This window comes from Zalophus californianus, chromosome 1 (assembly GCF_009762305.2).
Source record: "Zalophus californianus isolate mZalCal1 chromosome 1, mZalCal1.pri.v2, whole genome shotgun sequence".
NCBI classification, from domain to species: Eukaryota; Metazoa; Chordata; class Mammalia; order Carnivora; family Otariidae; genus Zalophus; species Zalophus californianus.
In genome coordinates, this window is record NC_045595.1 from 46,178,914 (window position 1) to 46,200,929 (window position 22,016).

At 39.3% G+C, this 22,016-nt stretch overlaps 1 protein-coding gene across 3 annotated transcripts in view; it reads right to left on the reverse strand.

The window, feature by feature from the left end:
* Window positions 1-22,016, reverse strand: part of SUMF1 (sulfatase modifying factor 1) — a 97,708-nt gene that overhangs the window by 12,410 nt on the left and 63,282 nt on the right. The gene's annotated exons all lie outside the window — the stretch shown is intronic.

The following is a 22,016-nucleotide window of genomic DNA, read 5'->3' on the forward strand; positions in this document are numbered from 1 at the left end:
GCATGGGGCCGGAACTCACAACCCCGAGATCAAGAGTTCCATGCTCCACCCACTGAGCCAGCTGGGCGCCCCTCTCCATACCAACTTCTGAGGTAAGATAAGCAAGTGGCAGAATAAGGATTCACACCCAGGCAGCCTGGCTCCAGTCCATTTGATGCTCTCTATTTAGACATCAGGAATGTAGGAAATTGGGCAATACCTACAAGGGGCAAGAAGCAAGAGTGGCTACCACTGTAAGGAAAACTGAAGCCTGAATCAGCCAGCCAAGAGGTAAGACTATTTTTTCTAGGGAGGGCTTTGGATAAAAGTGCACTGGAAATGAACATCCTAAAACTTTAGTTGCCAGCCTAAGGGCCTCCATATCAGATGAGTCATGCAAAGAACATCTGAGAAGTACCAATAACCTCCTACAAACCAGAACCACACATGGGAAGTTTGGGGGCTTACATTTTTTTTGCTTTTCCTTTGTTAGGCAAAAAGTCAATTAATCATCTAGCTGCCTGTTTTTTGTCTACTGAAAACGAGACAAGGTCGAACAATGCCGCTTATCTTAGTTTTCCTTTTCTTGTCAACTACCTAGAGTCAAGGGCTCAGACATAAGTGGCAGAAGTTAAAAGAACCATGTTTTCTCCAAGCCTGGCTAACATACTGACCTGCAAATGTCAACTATGTGGGCAGAAGGTCACGTTCTCTAAGCACTTCCAGGTACTTAGAAAGGGTCACAGCCCACGCCCTTGGCTATTCTTCATTTCACAACAGGGCCCCAGTATTTCCATGGCTTTAAATGCTTAATGCCATGCTAATAAACTTTTAGCAGTTAGAAATGGGCAAACTATAAATGAGAAAAACTACCTGTGAAAATAAGGACTGCCAGTGCAGCCTTCTTCCCAGGCGTGTCTGGAACCTGACAGACATTGCATCAGAATCTGCTGGGTGTGTTTATTATCCTAGAGAAGTCTGAAGCCGAAAGGAACACATTGCTATCTGTGGAGTTACCCCACATAATGGCCCATGTCTCCTACATGGAATTTCTTGCTGAGGAGTTTTTGCCGTACCACTGCTTCCTTCAGGCGGCTCTCTGCGTGCTGTGTCACAATGCACCAAATGACAGCTTACATTCTGACCGAAGTATCTGATATCTTGCAAGATTAAATTCTTTTGTCAGGTTACATCGAAGGACAAGGAAGAGCTGATTTGCCAATAAGAACGAGCGAGAACAAAATCATTCCATCACCAGCTCTGATGAACTAAGCCTGCAGTCAATAAATACGACACTCACCAAAGGGACCCAACACTAATGAGAGTCACCATGTACTGACACAACTACAGCAATTAATACTGTCCTCGATTTAGGTGACTGCTCAGACGATTCTTATAAATAAAACTATTTTTGCCAGAAAACAACATGAGGTAGGATTAGCTGTAACTGTTTGAAATGCTTACCACTTTGCAAAACCAACCAACCAAAACAAACTAACAAAAAAACCCCACAGAAAAATTACTAGGAGGGTGTAGCAGTTTGAATAGTATCCCCCCAAAACTCACATTCACTTAGAGCCTCAGAATGTGAACTTATTTAGACATAGGGACTTTGCAGATTTGTAATTTTCATAATTTGTTAAGATGAGGTTGTACAGTATAATGGTGAACCCTAAGTGCAAAGACTGGTGTCCTTGTCAGAGGAGGACAGGACACATAGAGACACCGAGAGGAGGCCATGTGAAGATGGAGGCAGAGACTGGCATGATGCAACTACAAGCTGAGGATTCCCAGGATCTACCAGAAGCTAAGAAAAGGCAAGGAAAGGATCTCCCCTAGAGATGCCGGAGGGAGGACAGCCCTGCCAGAACCTTGATATCAGCCTTCTGGACTCCAGATTGTGAGAATAAATGTCTGTTGTTTCAACCACCAAGTTTGTGGTGACTTGTTACAGCAGCCCTAGGACACCAATACAAAGGGGAAATGTCCTCATTTCTGTTTGTCAAAGAAAGGATCAATACATCAAGATTCAAACTGTCTCTCATAATCAAGTTTGTGAGTGCAGGTTAAAACCACTTAGGAACACTAGTGTCTGAATGCGTCATCTTTCTGCCTATTACACCTCACAAGAACAGAGGCTTCGGTGCTCCAGCACCTCTACCACCTATATTAAGAATCTAAGTAAAAAACCACACTGAACACAGGGACTCCATCCAGAAACAGACAAGGACCCACGTGAATGTTATCTCCAAAGGGACTACTACCCATAGCCACTCTACTCCCAGACACCAAAATATGAACGTCTCTAATGCTTGGATGATTGCAAAGAACAGAAAAAAAAAAAAATGCGAGTTTCTAAATGTCTGCCCCAATACTCTCAAAAGGCCAAGATGCAGCTAAAGTTCTCAGGAAAAGAGATAAAGAAGCAATGCTCTGAGTGTTAGTGCAGGGAAATATACCCTCATTTAAAACATGTAGGAAGGCATAAAAGTCATCAACAATGAAAAACCCACAGAACCCTCATCAGTAAGACTGGCTTGTGGAATGAAAAATAAGCCAGCAGGAAGGAGGGTGGCCAGCCTGCTCAAAGCTGCCAGGATGTATTTCATAGGAGCATTAACAATGACATTTTGTGTAGTCAAGAGGGACACTACCCTTTCCCTCCTTTGCATACCCAACACGATGACAAGGAAAGCAACAAAAGGGACTGAGAATCTGACAAAATGTCATCATTTAGCAAAGAGTCAAAAAGCACTACTGTTAAACATGCTGTCTGATACACTCACTCCACAGTGTGGAATACTATGCAGCTGTTAAAAAGAATGAGGCGCATTAAAGAAAACACAAGGCAGTTCTGTTGGAGTATATTACACTATCATTTTTGCTTAGAAGATAACATGGAATCAAGCATTTACTCTGCTTTTCTTATACAGTGTGTCCCTGTGGGGAGTTGGTTACCTCGATCGAGTGTCTGGCCCTGGGGCACAGGAGGGCGCCTCGTGAACCGCTCCTCACAAAACGCACTCATCCACGTTTTCATTCTCATTCAGTTTGATGCACTGTTTGATTTACCTCGGGGCTTGCCCTGTGACCCAGGGATTATTTAGAAGTGTGTTGTTAGTTTCCAAATGTTTGGAGATTTTCCTAATTTATTTCTGTTATTGATTTCTAGTATGACTCCATTGTGGTTGGAGAGCATACTCTATATGACTACAACATTTAAAAATGTACTGAGGTTTATTTGATGGTATAGGATATGGTCTTTGGTATATGTTCCATAAGTTCTTGAAGAGATATTCTGCTCTTGTCGGTTAGATCCTCTTCGTTGATGGTATCACTGAGTTCTCTTATATCCTTGCTGATCATCTATGTAATTATACTGTCAATTGTTGACAAAGGGGTGTGAAAGTTTCCAACTACAATTGTGGATTGGTCTATTTCTCCTTTGAATTCTTTGTTAAATTAGTTTTTGCTTCATATGTCTCAGCTGTATTCATTGGTGCATGCATATTTAGTATTAGTATGTCCTTTTGTTGGATTAACCATTTTATCATTACAGAATGTCCTTCCCTGACTCTGAAAAATTCCTTTGCTTCAAAGTCTGCCTTATATGATATTAATATAGCCATGCCTACTTTCTTTTGAGTAATGTTTATATAATATCTTTTCCTATCATTGTTTGCAAACCACTTACATCATTGTATCTGAAATGAGTTTTTGGTAGAGAGTATATACTTAGGTTTTATTTTTAATCCACATGGCCAATCTATCTTTTAATTGATACACTTAGAGCATGTGCTTTTAAAGAAATTATTGATATGTTGGGGCTTAAGTCTGCCATTTTTTAAAAATTGTATTTTATTATGTTATGTTAGTCACCATACATTACATCATTAGTTTTTGAAGTAGTGTTTCATGATTCATTGTTTGCATATAACACCCAGTGCTCCATGCAATACGTGCCCTCCTTAATACCCATCACCCGGATAATCCATCCCCTCACCCCTCTCCCCTCTAAAACCCTCAGTTTGTTTCTTAGAGTCCACAGTCTCTCATGGTTCGTCTCCCCCTCCGACTTCCCCCCCTTCATTTTTCCCTTCCACCTTCTTCTTCTTTTTTTTTTTTTAACATATATTATTTGGTTCAGAGGTACAGGTCTGTGATTCATCAGTCTTACATAATTCACAGCACTCACCATAGCACATACACTCTCCAATGTCCATCACCCAGCCACCCCATCCCTCCCACCCCCCACCACTCCAGCAACCATCAGTTTGTTTCCTGAGATTAAGAGTCTCTTATAGTTTGTCTCCCTCTCTGATTTCATCCTGTTTCATTTTTAACTCCCTTCCCCTATGATACTCTGTCTTGTTTCTCAAATTCCTCATATCAGTAAGATCAAATAATACTTGTCATTCTCTGATTGACTTATTTCACTTAGCATAATACCCTCTAGTTCCATCCAAGTCATTGCAAATGGCAAGATTTCATATCTTTTTGATGGCTGCATAATATTCCATTGCGTACATATATGCCACATCTTCTTTATCTATTCATCTGTTGATGGACATCTAGGTTCTTTTGATAGTTTGGCTATTGTGGACATTGCTGCTATAAACATTGGGCTGCATGTACCCCTTCGGATCCTTACACCTGTATCTTTGGGGTAAATACCCAGTAGTGCAATTGCTAGGTTGTAGGGTAGCTCTATTTTCAACTTTTTGAGGAACCTCCATACTATTTTCAACACTGGCTGCACCAGCTTGCATTCCCACCAACAGTGTAGGAGAGTTCCCCTTTCTCCGCATCCTCGCCAACATCTGTCATTTCCCGACTTGTTAATTTTAGCCATTCTGACTGGTGTGAGGTGGTATCTCATTGAGATTTTGATTTGGATTTCCCTGATGTCAAGTGACGTTGAACAATTCTTCATGTCTCTGTTGGCCATTTGGATGTCTTCTTTACAGAAATGTCTGTTCATGTCTTCTGCCCATTTCTTGATTGAATCATTTGTTCTTTGGGCGTTGAGTTTGATAAGTTCTTTATAGATTTTGGATACTAGCCCTTTATCTGAAATGTCATTTGCAAATATCTTCTCCCATTCTGTCAGCTGTCTTTTGGGTTTGTTGACTTTGCTGTGCAAAAGCTTTTTATCTTGATGAAGTCCCAATAGTTCATTTTTGCCCTTGCTTCCCTTGCCTTTGGCAATGTGTCTAGGAAGAAGTTGCTGTGGCTGAGGTCGAAGAGGTTGCTGCCTGTGTTCTCCTCTAGGATTTTGATGGATTCCTGTCTCACGTTTAGGTCTTTCATCCATTTTGAGTCTATTTTTGTGTGTGGTGTAACAAAATGGTCCAGTTTCATTCTTCTGCATGTGGCTGTCCAATTTCCCAGCACCATTTGTTGAAGAGACTGTCTTTTTTCCATTGGACATTCTTCCTGCTTTGTCAAAGATTAGTTGACCATAGAGTTGAGGGTCCATTTCTGGGCTCTCTATTCTGTTCCATTGATCTATGTGTCTGTTTTTGTGCCAGTACCATACTGTCTTGATGATAACAGCTTTGTAATAGAGCTTGAAGTCCGGCATTGTGATACCCCCAGCTTTGGTTTTCTTTTTCAACATCCCTCTGGCTATTTGGGGTCTTTTCTGGTTCCATACAAATTTTAGGATTATTTGTTCCATTTCTTTGAAAAAAGTGGATGGTATTTTGATAGGGATTGCATTAAATGTGTAGATTGCTCTAGGTAGCACAGACATTTTCACAATATTTGTTCTTCCAATCCATGTGCATGGAACATTTTTCCATTTCTTTGTGTCTTCCTCAATTTCTTTCATGAGTATTCTACAGTTTTCTGAGTACAGATTCTTTGCCACTTTGGTTAGATTTATTCCTAGGTAGCTTATGGTTTTGGGTGCAATTGTAAATGGGATCGAGTCCTTAATTTGTCTCTCTTCTGTCTTGGTGGTGGTGTATAGAAATGCAACTGATTTCTGTGCATTGATTTTATATCATGCCACTTTACTGAATTCCTGTATGAGTTCTAGCAGTTTTGGGATGGAGTTTTTTGGGTTTTCCACATGAAGTATCATATCATCTGCAAAGAGTGAGAGTTTCACTTCTTCTTTGCCAATTTGGATGCCTTTTATTTCTTTTTGTTGTTTGATTGCTATGGCTAGGACTTCTAGTACTATGTTGAATAGCAGTGGTGATAGTGGACATCCCTGCGATGTTCCTGACCTTAGGGGAAAAGCTCTCACTTTCTCCCCACTGAGAATGATATTTGCTGTGGGTTTTTCATAGATGGCTTTTATGATATTGAGGTATGTACCCTCTATCCGTACACCCTGAAGAGTTTTAATCAAGAAAGATGCTGTACTTTGTCAAATGCTTTTTCTGCATCTATTCAGAGGATCATATGGTTCTTGTTCTTTCTTTTATTAATGTACTGTATCATGTTGATTGATTTGCAGATGTTGAACCAACCTTGCAGCCCAGGGATAAATCCCACTTGGTCATAGTGAATAATCCTTGTAATGCACTGTTGGATCCTATTAGCTAGTATTTTGGTGAGAATTTTTGCATCCATGTTCATCAGGGATATTGGTCTGTAATTCTCCTTTTAATGGGGTCTTTGTCTGGTTTGGGGATCAAGGTAATGCTGGCCTCACAAAATGAGTTTGGAAGTTTTCCTTCCATTTCCATTTTTTGGAACAGTTTCAGGAGAATAGGTATTAATTCTTCTTTAAATGTTTGGTAGAATTCCCCTGGGAAGCCATCTGGCCCTGGGCTCTAGTTTGTTGGGAGATTTTTGACTACTGCTTCAATTTCCTTACTGGTTATGGGTCTGTTCAGGTTTTCTATTTCTTCCTCATTCAGCTTTGGTGTATATAAGTCTATAGGAATGCATTCATTTCTTCCAGATTGTCGAATTTGCTGGCATATAGTTGCTCCTAATATGTTCTTATAACTCTTTGTATTTCTTTGGTGTTGGTTGTGATCTCTCCTCTTTCATTCATGACTTTATTTATTTGGGTCGTTTCTCTTTTCTTTTTGATAAATCTGGCCAGGGGTTTATCAATCTTACTAATTCTTTCAAAGAACAAGCTCCTACTTTTCTTGATCTGTTCTGTGGTTCTTTTGGTTTCTATTTCATTGATTTCTGCTCTGATCTTGATTATTTCTCTTCTCCTGCTGGGTTTAGGCTTTATTTGCTGTTTTTCTCCAGCTCCTTTAGGTGTAGGGTTAGGTTGTGTATTTGAGACCTTTCTTGCTTCTTGAGAAGGGCTTGTATTGCTATATACTTTCCTCTTACAACCACCTTTGTGCATCCCAAAGATTTTGAACAGTTGTGTTTTCATTTTCATTTGTTTCCACGAATTTTTTTAATTCCTCTTTAATGTCCTGGCTGACCCATTCATTCTTTAGTAGGATGCTCTTTAGCCTCCATGTATTTGAGTTCTTTCTGACTTTCCTCTTGTGATTGGGTTGTAGTTTCAAAGCATCGTGGTCCAAAAATATGCAGGGAATGATCCCAATCTTTTGGTACCTATTGAGACCTGATTTCTGACCCAGGATGTGATCTATTCTCGAGAATGTTCCATGGACACTAGAGAAGAACATGTATTCTGTTGCTTTGGGATGGAATGTTCTGAGTTTATCTGTGAAGTCCATTTGGTCCAGTGTTTCATTTAAAGTCTTTATTTCCTTGTTGATCTTTTGTTTAGATGATCTGTCCATTTCAGTGAGGGGGTGTTAAAGTCCCATTATTATATTTTTGTTGATGTGTTTCTTTGATTTTGTTATTAATTGGCTTATATAATTGGGTGCTTCCACATTAGGGGCACAGATATTTACAATTGTTAGATCTTCTTGTTGGACAGACCCTTTAAGTAGGATATAGTGTCCTTCCTCATCTCTTATTACAGTCTTTGGTTTAAAATCTAATTTGTCTGATATAAGGATTGTCACTCCAGCTTTCTTTTGGTGTCCATTAGCATGGTAAATGGTTTTCCACCCCCTCACTTTCAATCTGGAGGTTCTATGGGTCTAAAATGAGTCTCTTGCAGGCAGCATATCGATGGGTCATTTTTTTTAACCAGTCTGATAACCTATGTCTTTTGATTGGGGCATTTAGCCCATTTACATTCAGGGTAACTATTGAAAGATATGAATTTAGTGCCATTGTTTTGCCTGTAAGGTCACTGTTACTGTATATTGTCTCTATTCCTTTCTGGTCTATGTTACTTTTAGGCTCTCTCTTTGCTTAGAGGACCCCTTTCAATATTTCTTGTAGGGCTGGTTTGGTGTTTGCAAATTCTTTTAGTTTTCGTTTGTCCTGGAAGCTTTTTATCTCTCCTTCTATTTTCAATGACAGCCTACCTGGATATAGTATTCTTGGCTGCATATTTTTTCTCGTTTAGTGCTCTAAATATATCAGGCCAGTCCTTTCTAGCCTGTTAGGTCTCTGTGGATAGGTCTGCTGCCAATCTAATGTTTCTGCCATTGTAGGTTACAGATCTCATCCCAAGCTGCTTTTAGGATTTTCTCTTTGTCTCTGAGACTTGTAAGTTTTACTATTAGATGTTGACCTATTTTTATTGATTTTGAGGGGAGGTTCTCTTTGCCTCCTGGATTTTGATGCCTGTTTCCTTCCCCAAATTAGGGAAGTTCTCCACTATAATTTGCTCCAATATACCTTCTGCCCTTCTCTTTCTTCTTCTTCTGGGATTGCAATTATTCTAATATTGTTTCATCTTATGGTATCACTTAGCTCTCGAATTCTGCCCTCGTAATCCAGTAGTTGTTTATCTCTCTTTTTCTCAGCTTCTTTATTCTCCATCATTTGGTCTTCTATATCACTAATTCTCTCTTCTGCCTCATTTATCCTAGCAGTAAGAGCCTCCATTTTTTTTCGCCTTCCTTCTTTTTTTTTATTTTTTTATTGTTATGTTAATCACCATATATTACATAATTTGTTTTGGTGTACTGTTCCATGATTCATTGTTTGTTCATAACACCCAGTGCTCCATGCAGAATGTGCCCTCCTCAATACCCATTACCAGGCTAACCCATCCCCCCACCCTCCTCCCCTCCAGAAACCTCAGTTTGTTTTTCAGAGTCCATGATCTCTCCTGGTTCGTAAGCCTCCATTTTTTATTACACCTCATTAACAGCCTTTTTGATTTCGACTTGGTTAGATTTTAGTTCTTTTATTTCTGCAGAAAGGGTTTCTCTAGTATCTTCCATGCTTTTTTCAAGCCCAGCTAGTATTGTTATAATCATCATTCTGAACTCTAGTTCTGACATCTTACTAATGTCCATATTGATTAGTTCCCTGGCAGTCGGTACTGCCTCTTGTTCTTTTTTTGATGTGATTTTTTCCATCTTGTCATTTTGTCCAGAGGAGACTAGGTGAATGAGAGAACATAATACTAAAAGGGTAGCAATGACCCCAGAAAAAAATACACTAAACAAATCAGAAGAGACCCAAAACCAGGGGGAAAAGAAAGGGAAAGGGGAAAAAAAAAAAGAATATGATCAGGCTGGTGAATAGATCAGAGCCACACTCTAGATTTTGGTCATATTTTGATCTGTTAGAAGAAAGTGCCTCCCAAAATTTTAAAGAAAGAAAAACTTATATATGTACAAAAATAAGGGTAAATATGATGAAGGGATGGCATATGACTTTAAAGATGAAAATTATAAAAGATTTTATAAAAGGAATTGATAAGAAGTTGGTTGAAAAAAGAAAGAAGAGTAATTTTAAAAATCAAAAAAAAAGTGGGGGGAGAGAATGTGATCAGGCAGGAGAGTAGAACAATGCCATACACTAGAGATTTAGGGTATATTTTGGTCTGTTAGAAGAAACTGTATCCCAAAATTTTAAAGAGAGAAAACCTTATATATATACAAAAAATAAGGTTAACTACAATGTAGGGATAGAATATGACTCTAAAAATGAAAATTAAAAAAGATTTTTAAAAAAGGAATTGATAAGATGTTGGTTGAAAAAGGGAAAAAGAAAAATTCAAAAAAATAGAAAAAGAAAAAAATAAAGAAAATTTAAAAAATTAACTTTGAAAGACTAAAGAATCATGGGGAAAAAAGCCATAAATTCTTTGTGCTGTATTCCCCTAGTGCTGGAGTTCTGCAGTTCTCATTGATCAGTAAACTTGGTCTTGGCTGGCTGTTCTTGCTGATCTTCTGGGGGAGGAGTCTGTTGCAGTGGTTTTCCAATGTCTTTGCCCGAGGTGGAATTGCACTGCCCTTGTCAGGGGCCTACATTTTATATAGATATATAATATAAAAACATATATATAAAACTGTGATGAATAAAACATCAGAGTCTACTGGTGTTATTTTACCAGTTCCAGTGAAGTACAGAAAACTTATCTCCTTTTATATCCCTTTAGGCTCCCCTGTTTATAATGTAATTGTAGAAAATACTTCCTCTAAATACATTTAGAAACACATCAAACAGTGTTATAATTTCTGCTTCAACCATCAAACAAAATTTTACAAAATTGAGAGATAACACTTAAAAAATATCATGTCATTTCCTCTGGCCTTCACTGGGGTCTCTGATGAGAAATCTGCTGTCATTCATATTGGTTTTTTCACTATAGCTAAGGTGTTCTTTTCTCTGCCTTCTCTTAAGGTCTTGTCCTTTATTTTCAGAAGTTTAATTATGATGTCTTGGTATGGATTTCAATGGGACAGTCCTGTATCGGGTTCACTTATCCTCTCGAAGCTATAGGTTTAAGTCTTTCTCCAAAACTGGGAGGTGGTCAGCCATTACTCCTTTGAGTATCCCGTCAGCCCCACCCTATTTCTCTCCTCCTCCAGGGCTCCCAGAACACAAATGTAAGATCTTTTGTTATGGTCACATGGGTCCCTGAGGTTCTATTCATTCATTCATTTTCTATTTTTTCGTCTGTTGTTCAGATGGGATTGTTTCCTTTGTTCTAGTTTCCAGTTCACTGACTTGGTGTTGTTGTTCAGTCCCTTCCATTCTACTTTTGAGCCCATTCCCCAAGCTTTTATTTTGGTTATGCTGTTTTTCAGCTCTAAAAGTTGTATTTGGTTCTCATATATATCTCCTATTTTTTTTCTGAAATCTTCCATCTTTTTTTTCATTTGTTTCAAACATGTTCATAATTGCTCACTGGAGAATCTTTATCATGGCTGCATTAAAATCCAGGGTGGATAATTCTAACATCTCTGTCATCTCAGTGTTATTTAGCATCCATTGTTCCTTTCATTTTGTTTGGTAACTTCCTGGTTTTTGGTAGAATAAGTGATTATTCAATTGAAACCTGAATACATTTTTAGTATGTTTCAAAAGACTCGGATCTCATTTAACTATCCTGTTTTAGCTGGCTTTCTGTGACCCTCGCTGGCAGGGGAAGGGAAGGAGCCATCTTCTTACTGCCACGTGGAAGTAGAAATCCAGGTTCCCTGCTCGGCTTTCATGGACACCTCAGGAGGGACTCTTGTTACTTGCCACTGCATCGAAGTGAGGGCTCTGGCTCCCCACATGGTCTCCACTACACCCCAGTGAAAGGCCAGGCGCAGTATTTTACCTTCTCTGATACCACCCTGGCAGGGGTGTTATGGCATCTCAAACACAGCCTCATGAGGGTGCAAATCTAGGCTCCCTGCTTGGCCTTTGCTGGCTTGGATGAGGACACAGCTTTTTCTGTGGTGTTTGGATGAAGCACAGTGGTTACTGACTAAAAGTTTTCTGTATGACTAGACTATCCCTTTTCGATTTGCTCCATTAGCTGAAGAAAGCAGGCTTTTCTTGGGACTTTGTCTATATTGGTTGGCACTTGTAGGTTGGTAGCTTCTTCAGCTCTAAGTCTGGGATATATGGGTCAAAAAGAAAATCGATGTAACTCACCATCATTTCATTCCTAAGGTCCCAAGGTCTGCAGCTACTCTTCCTTGTTTTCACCTCTCTTATGTATCTTTTATATGTAGTATCCAGAGTTTTAGTTTTAGTTTTCCTGTATTCAGCAGGAGGAACAGGGAAATGTACGTCTACTCCACTTGCCCAGAACCAGAAGAAAAATCTTCATCTTCATTTTAAAGGACAGTTTTGCTGGACACAGAATTCTTAGTTAATGGCTTGTTTCAGCACTTTGGATATATCAGTCCACCATCTTCTGGCTTCCATTGTTTCTGATGAGAAATCAGCCATTAATCGTATTATTGTTGCCCACTTGTGATAAGATGTTTTTCTGTGTCTCTCAATAGTGTGACTATGAATTTTCTAGGTGTATTCTTTTTGTTTATCCTATTTGAAGTTATTTGAACTTTTTGGATCTCTATAGATAATTTTCATCAAATTTGGTATTTAAATAATTTCTTCAAAAATGTTTTGTCCCTTGGGGCGCCTGGGTGACTCAACTGGTTAAGCGTCCGATTCTTGATCTCAGCTCAGGTTTTAATCTCAGGGTAGTGAGTTCAAGCCCCACACTGGGCCACACACTGGGCTTGGAGCCTACTTAAAAAAAAAAAGTTTTGTCCCTTTTTCTCCCTCCTCTCCATCTGGGACTCCTATTATACATGCGTTAGAACTATGTTGGAACAGAATGCTCTATTGATTTGTTTCCAGTCTTTCTCCCTCCTCTGTTATTTGGCTTGGAAAATTTCTCTTGATTTACCTTCAAGTTCACTGATTCCTTCTTCTATTTCTAATCGGTTCAGTTAATCTAGGGAAATCTTATTTCAGTTATTATAGTTTTCACTTCTAGAAATTTCACTTGACCCTTTATCATTTCCATTTGTCTACTCCGATTCTCTGTTGACACACATATTTCCTGCTATTTCTTTGAATACGTTTTCTTTTAATTCTTTAAATATAATAGCTGCTTTGAAGTCTTTGTTAAATCCAACATGTGGACCTACTCAGTTTCTAATTAACTAATCTTTTTCCTTAATATGGGTCACACTTTATTGTTAATTTGCATGTTTATTACTTTTTAGGTGTAAAGTAGACATTTAGATTATTTGCTCATGCATGCACACAAGCTAGTTGCTCTACATCTGAATGAACCATGACAGGCAAGCATTAATAGATGCTGAAGCTGAGTTATGGGTACATTCTCTCTGCTCTTACTTATTATCATTTCCATAACAAAATCCTACAAAAATAACATATATTCATATATGCTAACATACGCATAGACTCCATTTATAAAGGGAGTCATTAAAGAACTATTAATGTTGCCTGAGGAGGAAAGAAGGGCTTGGGACACCAAGATGGAGGGTGTGTGCTTTTTGAAATCCACATTCACAAACTACCTATTCATTTTTTAATGAAAAAAAAATTTACTACAATAAAAATTAAAATGATCTGGCATGTATTGGTTCCGTTTCACTGACACTCAGGGATAACACTGATTATGAAAGCCAAAAAGCACCTTTTATTTTGCATTCACCATCTCCTCATTATAATCAATTCTTACTACTACATAGCACAATACATTTTTCAAAGCAGGAAGTAAAAGTTAGCCTCCGAACATGACAATAAAAAAAAAAAATTAAAAAAAAAAAAAGCCTCCAAAAAAGGCTTAACCACCTTATCACAGACTCTCCTTTTTACAACCATCATCCTTTTAGGAACCAAATGAGTTAGGTAGCACTCCAGTGGTATGCTAGCTGACTGTTAGCCTTTCAACCACTGTCAGAGTGTGGGCAAGTCTGGAAAGACTATTCAGTTTAAAACTAACAAGCCTATTCTTTTAACACTAAAGGGAACCAGAGCTGAGCAGAAAAGTTGGGAGCAGTGGATTTACTCCTGGCTGGCAAAATCTAGGTTGTTTGAAATCAGAAAACACTTCTGAGATCAGCTAGTTCAGAAGCTCCCCACCTGAGCTCTTTGGAACTGAGAAAATAGAAATGGGATCTCTTGCACTTAGTCAAGATTTTGAAAAGACTTTTTAAAGACCTCATTAAATTATCAATGAAAAAACTGGTCTGGATAACCCAAACAGGTATTTTTTAAGGACCCATCTCCTTCTGGTCTTACCAGCACTATCAACATTATTTCCCATCATCACCCCCCAGGACAATGAGGTTCCTATGTCCCCTGAAATGACACAAGATTCTTTCTGCCTAATATGCCAGTCCCCACTATCCATTTCACTTCTATTTATCTTGTAAGATCCACCTCAAGTATTATCTGTTAATGAAGAGCATGAGCTCTGCAGTCAGACAAGCTGCCTGGGTCCAAGTCACAGCTCCGACCTTGACTGTGAGACTAGCCTAGGTCTAGTAAAGTAACCCTTCTACAGCCCAGGTTCTTTCCCAGCAAAATGGAGATGATAGAGATGATAACAGTATTTATTTCATTCGATTGATGTGGGGATTAAATAAGATAATGCATAAAAGGGACTTAGCAAGTAATAAATAATAAATGTGCAGTTTCTGTTGTTACTATTATACAGTATTAGTTCATAACTAACTCAGGTTTCCCAAAAGTACCCATAAACTTAATAATACAGGTGGCATGTAATTTCTAAAATTCCAAAATCAAAGAGATCACTTGACCCAATTTTTCAAAGGCCAAACCCCCAAAGGGAGTCCAAGTTTTAATAAAATAGCTGACATGTTAATAATCCTGTAGAAGGAAGACAGATTATCCTATTTTACAATGAAATTCACACAGTTAGTCAGTGCGTGCAGGAAGTTGTCACCACAGCATTAGACTTAGCAGAACATGAGTATTTTCAATGGTAAAACCAACACAAAAACATTCTGGGAGGCCACAGAAAGAGTGGAGTGAACCTCACCTTTAAAATTGGCTTTTGAAAATGTGATTTGCGGCTGTAATACTTTCTCTCCCCCTGCCTCGTCCAAATGATACAACAAAGCCCTGAGAAGAAAACTGAAATTCATTATTTTCGATTTGACAATGGCAGCTAGCCTGTATTTAATAGCATTCCTGAGAAGACCCAGCAACCCCGTAAATATCTTAAAGTGCTTTAAATACTGTTTTTGTCTGCAGATTAAATCCTGATTCAAACCAACCAATGATAATGATAGCTTTGAAAAAGCAGTGGACATCCAGTGAAGGAATGAATCAGAAAAGGCCATACGTTTCTGCTCCTCACCGAATCTCCTCCATTTCACCACACTCATGCTCATGCTAGACTCCTCAGGAGTAATTCTGGATTCCGAGCTCTCCCTAACCCCCACCCCCAGTTGATCTGATTAGCTCTATCTCCAAAGCAGATCTCTAATTGATGGTAGCTATCATCTTAATGGTAACCACCCTGGTGCCAACCTCCATTTCTCGCCTGGACCACTACAATGGCCTCCTAATGGGTCTTGCAGTTTCCTACATGGTATCTAATTAGAGCACAATAATATTGGTAGAAGAGGTAAAAGACTATGCTATGGTGAAAGAAACTAGACCAAAAAAAAAGGAGTATGTACTTTATGGTCCCATTCATCTAAAACTCTAAAAAATACAAACTAATATACAGTGACAGAAAGCAGAAAATTGCTTGGGTATGGGAGGCAGAAAGGGGCAGGCTGAAGGGATTACCAAGGCACACAAGGAAACTTTTGGGTGATGGATATGTTTACTATCTAGACCGGAGATTTCATGGGTATGTGTGTATATACTTTTGGATCTCTGTGTGTATACATACACACATACACACTAATGTATAAACTTATCAACTAGTGCACTTTAGTTTTATGCAATTTATGCCAATTAGACTACAGTAAAGCTGTTCTTTAAAAATAAAAACAAACAAAATTATATTCTTAATAAAATATAAAGTGTGGGATTTCTTCAAATAATCCAGAGGAGGAGGGGAGCAAGGATTAGTGGGTGGAAATACAGATGAAACAATATTAGACATGAATTGACAATTATTAAAACCAGGTACACTAAGGACATGGGGGTATCATATACTATTCTCTTGACTTTTGCATATTTGAAATTTTCTATAATAAAAACAATTTTTAAGTTAAAGGAGAGAAAATCATAAACCAGGATCAACTAAAAGAAGAAAAATACTACGCCTTCCAGAGCCCTAAACTGCTAGGAGTCCAAGACCTCCTTAGAAGTTTAAGTGCAGGGGAATGTGGAGTTTAAAAGAACAGATTTTATTCTCTACTCTCTAAACCTGACAAGTGGGCACGTTCCTTTGAGAGCTAAATCCTCCTCTCCCTGGTTGTCTAAAAGCCTGGCTCTCTTGCACACTTGACTTCTAGTTGAACCTTCACACTGTCAGTTCGCACAGGCTCCCACAGATATGGTTCCAGCAGCCTGAAGTTGAGGATAAAAGACAAATCATCCAGCCACCCATCTGAAGGACCTCATGCATGCTAAAGCAGCACCCTGATAAACAAGCAAGTACCTGCCGCAACAGACAGCTCAGAAACAAACACGAGCAGCATGTTTATCTGTTTTTTCCTGAAGCCTTCGCTCATGTTATCTTCTCAAAGGAGTCTCAATCACCTCAACCAATTTTTAAAGAGAGGAACTCTCAGCCGACATTAGGTTAGAGCATGCTAACTCACCATCTCATTTGAGCCTCAGAGGAGGCTTGGGAAGCAGCAAGTACCTTTATCCCCATTTTAAACATGAGAAATACTGAAACTCAGAGAGATGAAATACATGGAGCGCCCATGGCCCCACAGCCAGCAAGTGACAGGGCCAGGAGTCAAGGTCCGTCCCACCTCTGTGCCTGCCCAGCTTGACTGTCCTCCAAGCTCAATAGCAACTCTGCCCGAAATGCATGTATGAAGAAAAGTCAAATCCCACTAATTCACTTTTTTTACCCAATGTCAAACATGTCAAAGGATTTTAAGAGTAGGTAGATGAAACCATTATTTCAAATAAAGCTTTTTCAGTTAGGTATAATTTCTTTATCCCCTAGCACAACTACCTATGAAGAAGGGACTGCAATTAGCTTTATTTAGACATTGCATGAAGAGAGGAAAGTCATCATGTCCAAAGAAAGGTCAAAGAAAGAAAACGGGATCAGATTGGAAAGAACAGCACATTAAATACAAAAAACAAATTAACAACCCCCACGACATTTTGTCTGTCAAACCAGCATGCCCTGGGTGGTGACTGGCCTGTTAGTGAAATGAATGAAAACAGCCATTTCTTCCATGCTACTCATTTCACCCATGCTAGGTTAAAATGGAAGAGAATTTTCAAAACTGTACTAAATTTGCTCACTTTGTGGTGATTTCTCCATTTTCCAGTAAAAAAATGTCACTTCATAGCCCAAGGTCTACAGTAACAATTCTTGCTTCTGGGGTAATGCATAAAATCAGATATTTAAAACACTGATTCTAGGTATAGCAGCTTATAATAGCAACTAGTACTTAACTGAGCACATATTATAAGCAGGTATTGCTTTTAATGTTTGTAATATTTAAAATGATCTTCTGATACAGGTTTGATTATTGGTAAGGCAACCATATAATTTATTGTCCAGGTAAAGATAATTTGGGGAACAAAAGGAAAAAGCTATTAACAATTGTGCCAGGCACAGCCACAAACCACAAATGTTTAGACACGCAATCATTAGCCTCATTTTACAAATGGAGACGTAAGGTGCAGAAAGGTTAAACAGCGTCACAAATCTAGTAAGCCAGGGTTCAAGCCCAAGTCGTCTGGCTCTAGGCTCATACTCAACTGCTCTGCCGTGTGCCCCTGGTGAGCTGACACAGTAGCAGATTTTTTAAAAAATAAATCATTCCACTGTTCAGTTTGAAGCACACAAACGTCTCGGTATTTCACAAGTTCACTGCACGAAAACAACTAAAACCTAAGGAGAACAATGAGTGTGGAGTTCATATTTTTAAAAAATAAAAACGTTCATTCGTTGTTAGGTATGCAGCTGAAACATGTCCCTTGTTAGATGTGCTCTCTTAATCACTTCTCTCAGCATAGAATATCTGCTTATTTCACTCAGGAATAAATCCACATTTAAAGCAGCAACACCTACCACTTGGACATGCATACTTAGATCGATACCACAGATGCCTTCAGTGGTTTCACTGGCTCAAACCGCACTGGGTTTGGGGGTCTTAACCTTATACCATAGAAGCAACTGTTCCATTTCATAGACCTGCTGTGTAAAAATCTCACCTTCCCTTGTGTATTGCTGGAATGGTTTTCAAAAACTTCCAAGGAAAAATCATGTCCCAGAAATATGGTGGTAAGTAGGGAGTTCAATAGTTTCATTACTAAAAAAAACTATAGGCACCATAAAACCTCACTCAATGAGCCACAACATCAGGCAGATATGTAGAAAGTGTTTGTGTGACTATACAAGACCGCTTGCAGACATACTTTTTAAGGTAACATGATACTGGTGTGTTTCACGTCATCCCTTTTCTCAAATTCCTCATTGACACCACTGTCTTCTTACACTTACAGTTCTTCCTGCATCTTCCCTCGGACAACTGCAAGGTTTGCTTCAAAGCTCCAGTGTCTCTGTCAGATGGCACTTCACCACACAGGCTGAAAGATCATGCCCTCCCTCCACCCACCATCACTATCTCTCTTCTTACCTCGTACATCCCTTTCTTTCCAGCTGTGATATAATAAAAAAGAAACATTTGGTCCTTGTCCCTGGTTCCTGGCAGATGGCTCCTAAAGCCCTTGGAATGTCCTAAGTGATGACTGTCTTTCTTTTGTAAGATAATGAGATGTTTCATTAGGGACAGGGATTGGGTGTGTAGCTACCTTCAGGAGGGAGCCTGGTTGCCAGAAAGACCAAGCCATTAGAGGGCTTGAAACTTTCAGGCCCATCCTTGACCTCCAGGGAGGGGAGGGGGGCTGGACTTTGGGTTCAATCACCAATGGCCAATGATTTGATCAAACAGGCTTAATTAAACATCTGTAAAAAACCTCTAAACAACAGGGTTCAGAGAGCTACCAAGTTGAACAATCGGAGGTGCTGGGAAGTTGGAATTGTTGTAGTAAATTACCCAGCCTGAAGGGGAGATTGGGAGAACCCCCAAGTCTGTAATCTGCTGGGCAGAAGTGTGCCTAGTGCGGTGATCTCATTTGGAGCCGGCATCTGAAATGAGAGCAGCCTTGTGGGACTGAGCCCTTAATCTGTGGTGTCTGACACTAACTCTGGAAAGAAAAAGTGCTGGGCTTACGACACATTACAAGCAGGAAGTATCAGTGAGAAAACTGCAGAGATCCCACAGGATGAGCCATGGCAGGAGGCATCACCAAGGAGCCAACACTGGCGAGGAAGGCGGGAGAACCAGCGTCTAGTCCTGGTTCTGTCACTTCACTCGTGGCTTGAGTGTCCTCCCTTGTGAAATTCAGGTGCTGCACTAGAAACCCTACGAAGTCCTTTCTTTACCTCCATTCAGCACAAGCTGGTGGATACATCCCCAGATCCTTCCACCTTAAGGTTTCTCCATCCCAAATCACTTTGCTTCCTCCAGGGATCCTTTCCACTAATTCTTGCCAAGATGAGAGGTAAGCAACACAACTGTCTTTCAGGTGCCTTATTCAAGGACCTGAACTTTTTTTTTTTAATTGTTATGAAATACACATAACATAAAACTTACCATTTCATCCATTGTTTTTAACATTTTATTTATTTATTTTGATGGCAAAAGAGAGAGACACAGCGAGAGAGGGAACACAAGCAGGAGGAGTAGGAGAGGGAGAAGCAGGCTTCCCGCAGAGCAGGGAGCCAGACGCGGGGCTCGATCCCAGGACCCTGGGGCCATGACCTGAGCCGAAGGCAGACACTTAACAACTGAGCCACCCAGGAGCCCCCATTTCATCCATTTTTAAGTACAAGTTGATCCTTCAACAATATGGTTTTGAACTGCACAAATCCACTCATAGGTGGATTTTTTTTTCAATAAATACACTGTAGTCCTGTAAATGTATTTTCTCTTACTGATTAACATTGTCTTTTCTCTAGCTTACTTTATTGTAAAAATACAGTATACAATACATATAATATACAAAATGTGTGTTAATTGACTGTTTATGTTATTGGTGAGGCTTTCAGTCAGTAGCAGGCTATCAATAGTTCCCTCATGGAAGAGCCAAAAGTTGTATGTGCATATTTGATTATGCAGGGTGTCAGTGCCCCTAACCCTCCATTGTTCAAGCATCAACTACATATAGTTTGGTGGCATTAAGTACAATCAAACTGTTGTGCAACCATCACCACCGTCCAAATCCAGCACTCTTTTCAGCTTGCAAAACTGAAACTCAACCCATTAAACACTAAGTCCCCGGTCTCCCTTGGCAACCACAAGCGCTAAATGCACAACCACCATTCTTTCTGTCTCTATGAATCTGACTGTTCTACGTACCTCATTTAAGCAGACTCGTACAATACTTATCTTTTTGTGACTGGCTTATTTCACTTAGCATAATGTCTTCAAGGTTCATCCATGTGATAGCCTGTGTCAGAATTTTCTTCCCTTTTATGGCCAAATAATATTTCATTGCATGTTTGTACCATATTTCCATTAACCATTCATCCATCGGGGACACTTAGGTTGGTTCCACCTTTTGGCTATGGGGTAAATAATGCTGCTGTGAAAATGGGTGTACAAATATCTCTTCAAGACCCCTGCTCTCAATTCTCTGGGGAATATATCCCAAAGTGGAACTGCTGGATCATTTAGTTCTATTTTCAATATTTTGAGGAAACCTATGTTGTTTTCCAAAGCAAGTCCCAGCAATAGTTGGAGCTGAGTTCCAATTTCTCCACATCCTTACCACCACTTATTTTGTTTTTTAAACAGTAGCCATCCTAGTGGGTATGAGGTGGCCAAAGGCCTCAATTCTTAGAGCCACTCTATCCAACTTCCTGGCAGGAAGCACAGAGAGAGAGAGAAAGAGAAAAGAGCAGCAAGGTACTAGGAAAATGGTTACTACTCTGACCTATTAATGGTAGGTATTTATGAGCTGTTGAAAAGGCACGGACTACGGTAATTATGGAAATAAATGGTAGTTTTTAACACCATTGTTAAAGACCATGAAATATCTATAATGAAAACCAGTCAACATAAGTATAGAAGAGGCAACTATTAAGAGAAAGTAAGTAGCCCACTGAAACTCTGCAACAAAGAATTAACTTTCTCATCTGCTCTATGGAATATGCAGATGGTTCTGTAATTTCAGAAGGCTTAATATGCTAATAGAACATTCATGGTCTATCCAATGGATTAGTTCTAAAGTACACATCATCCTAAACAATGCAGGGTATATAGTGGTATCATCCCCAAGGAAAGTAACTTCTGGGCCAACTAGCCAAACCACCAACATCACAGAGTACAGACTACATTTGCTGAAAGGTTTGCTCCACACTCAACCACTTCCATCTCTCATAATAATGGTATAAAACTGTTCAGTACTACTTACAGAGTCAGACAGGGGCCCTAAGCACTGCTTGAAGTGAGAAAAATAAAGTGTAGCCTTCCTAAGGATTTCATTTATCACACTCTCTTACTCTCACAACCTTCTGTATTCTTCAGTGACAACTCATTAGCAAGTTACAAAGAGAGTATAAGCAATTAGCTTGAGCCAAGTGGTATTTATAGATAAACATTATTTTCAAAGAATACTTGAAGACTTCCATGATTTTATTTTCAACATCTAGAAAGTAGACAAATGGTAAGGGCCCAATTCCATAAGTTCTGTTGCCTCATTAGAAGCAGTGTGTACTTCCTTTAGTGGGTATAAACTAGAGACTGTCCACAGAAAGAAGCATTATTTATAACTGCACAGTACCAGATGGCTTATCTCCTTATCACATTCCTAAAAAGGTCCAGAACAAATGTCTTCCATGGATCTGATTTCAGAGTAAGGTATCAGTTCATAGCTTGGTAACTTACTGAAATTAAATTGTCATTACACATGAAACATAGTGGTCATAATTAGATTTGTCAAGTGCTTACTATATACCACCCACTACATTAAAATTTTTCTTTGCGTTATCTTACTAAAACCTCTCAGTAACTCCACAAGGGGTGCTACTATTTCCTTAACCAATGAGGAAGCTGAGT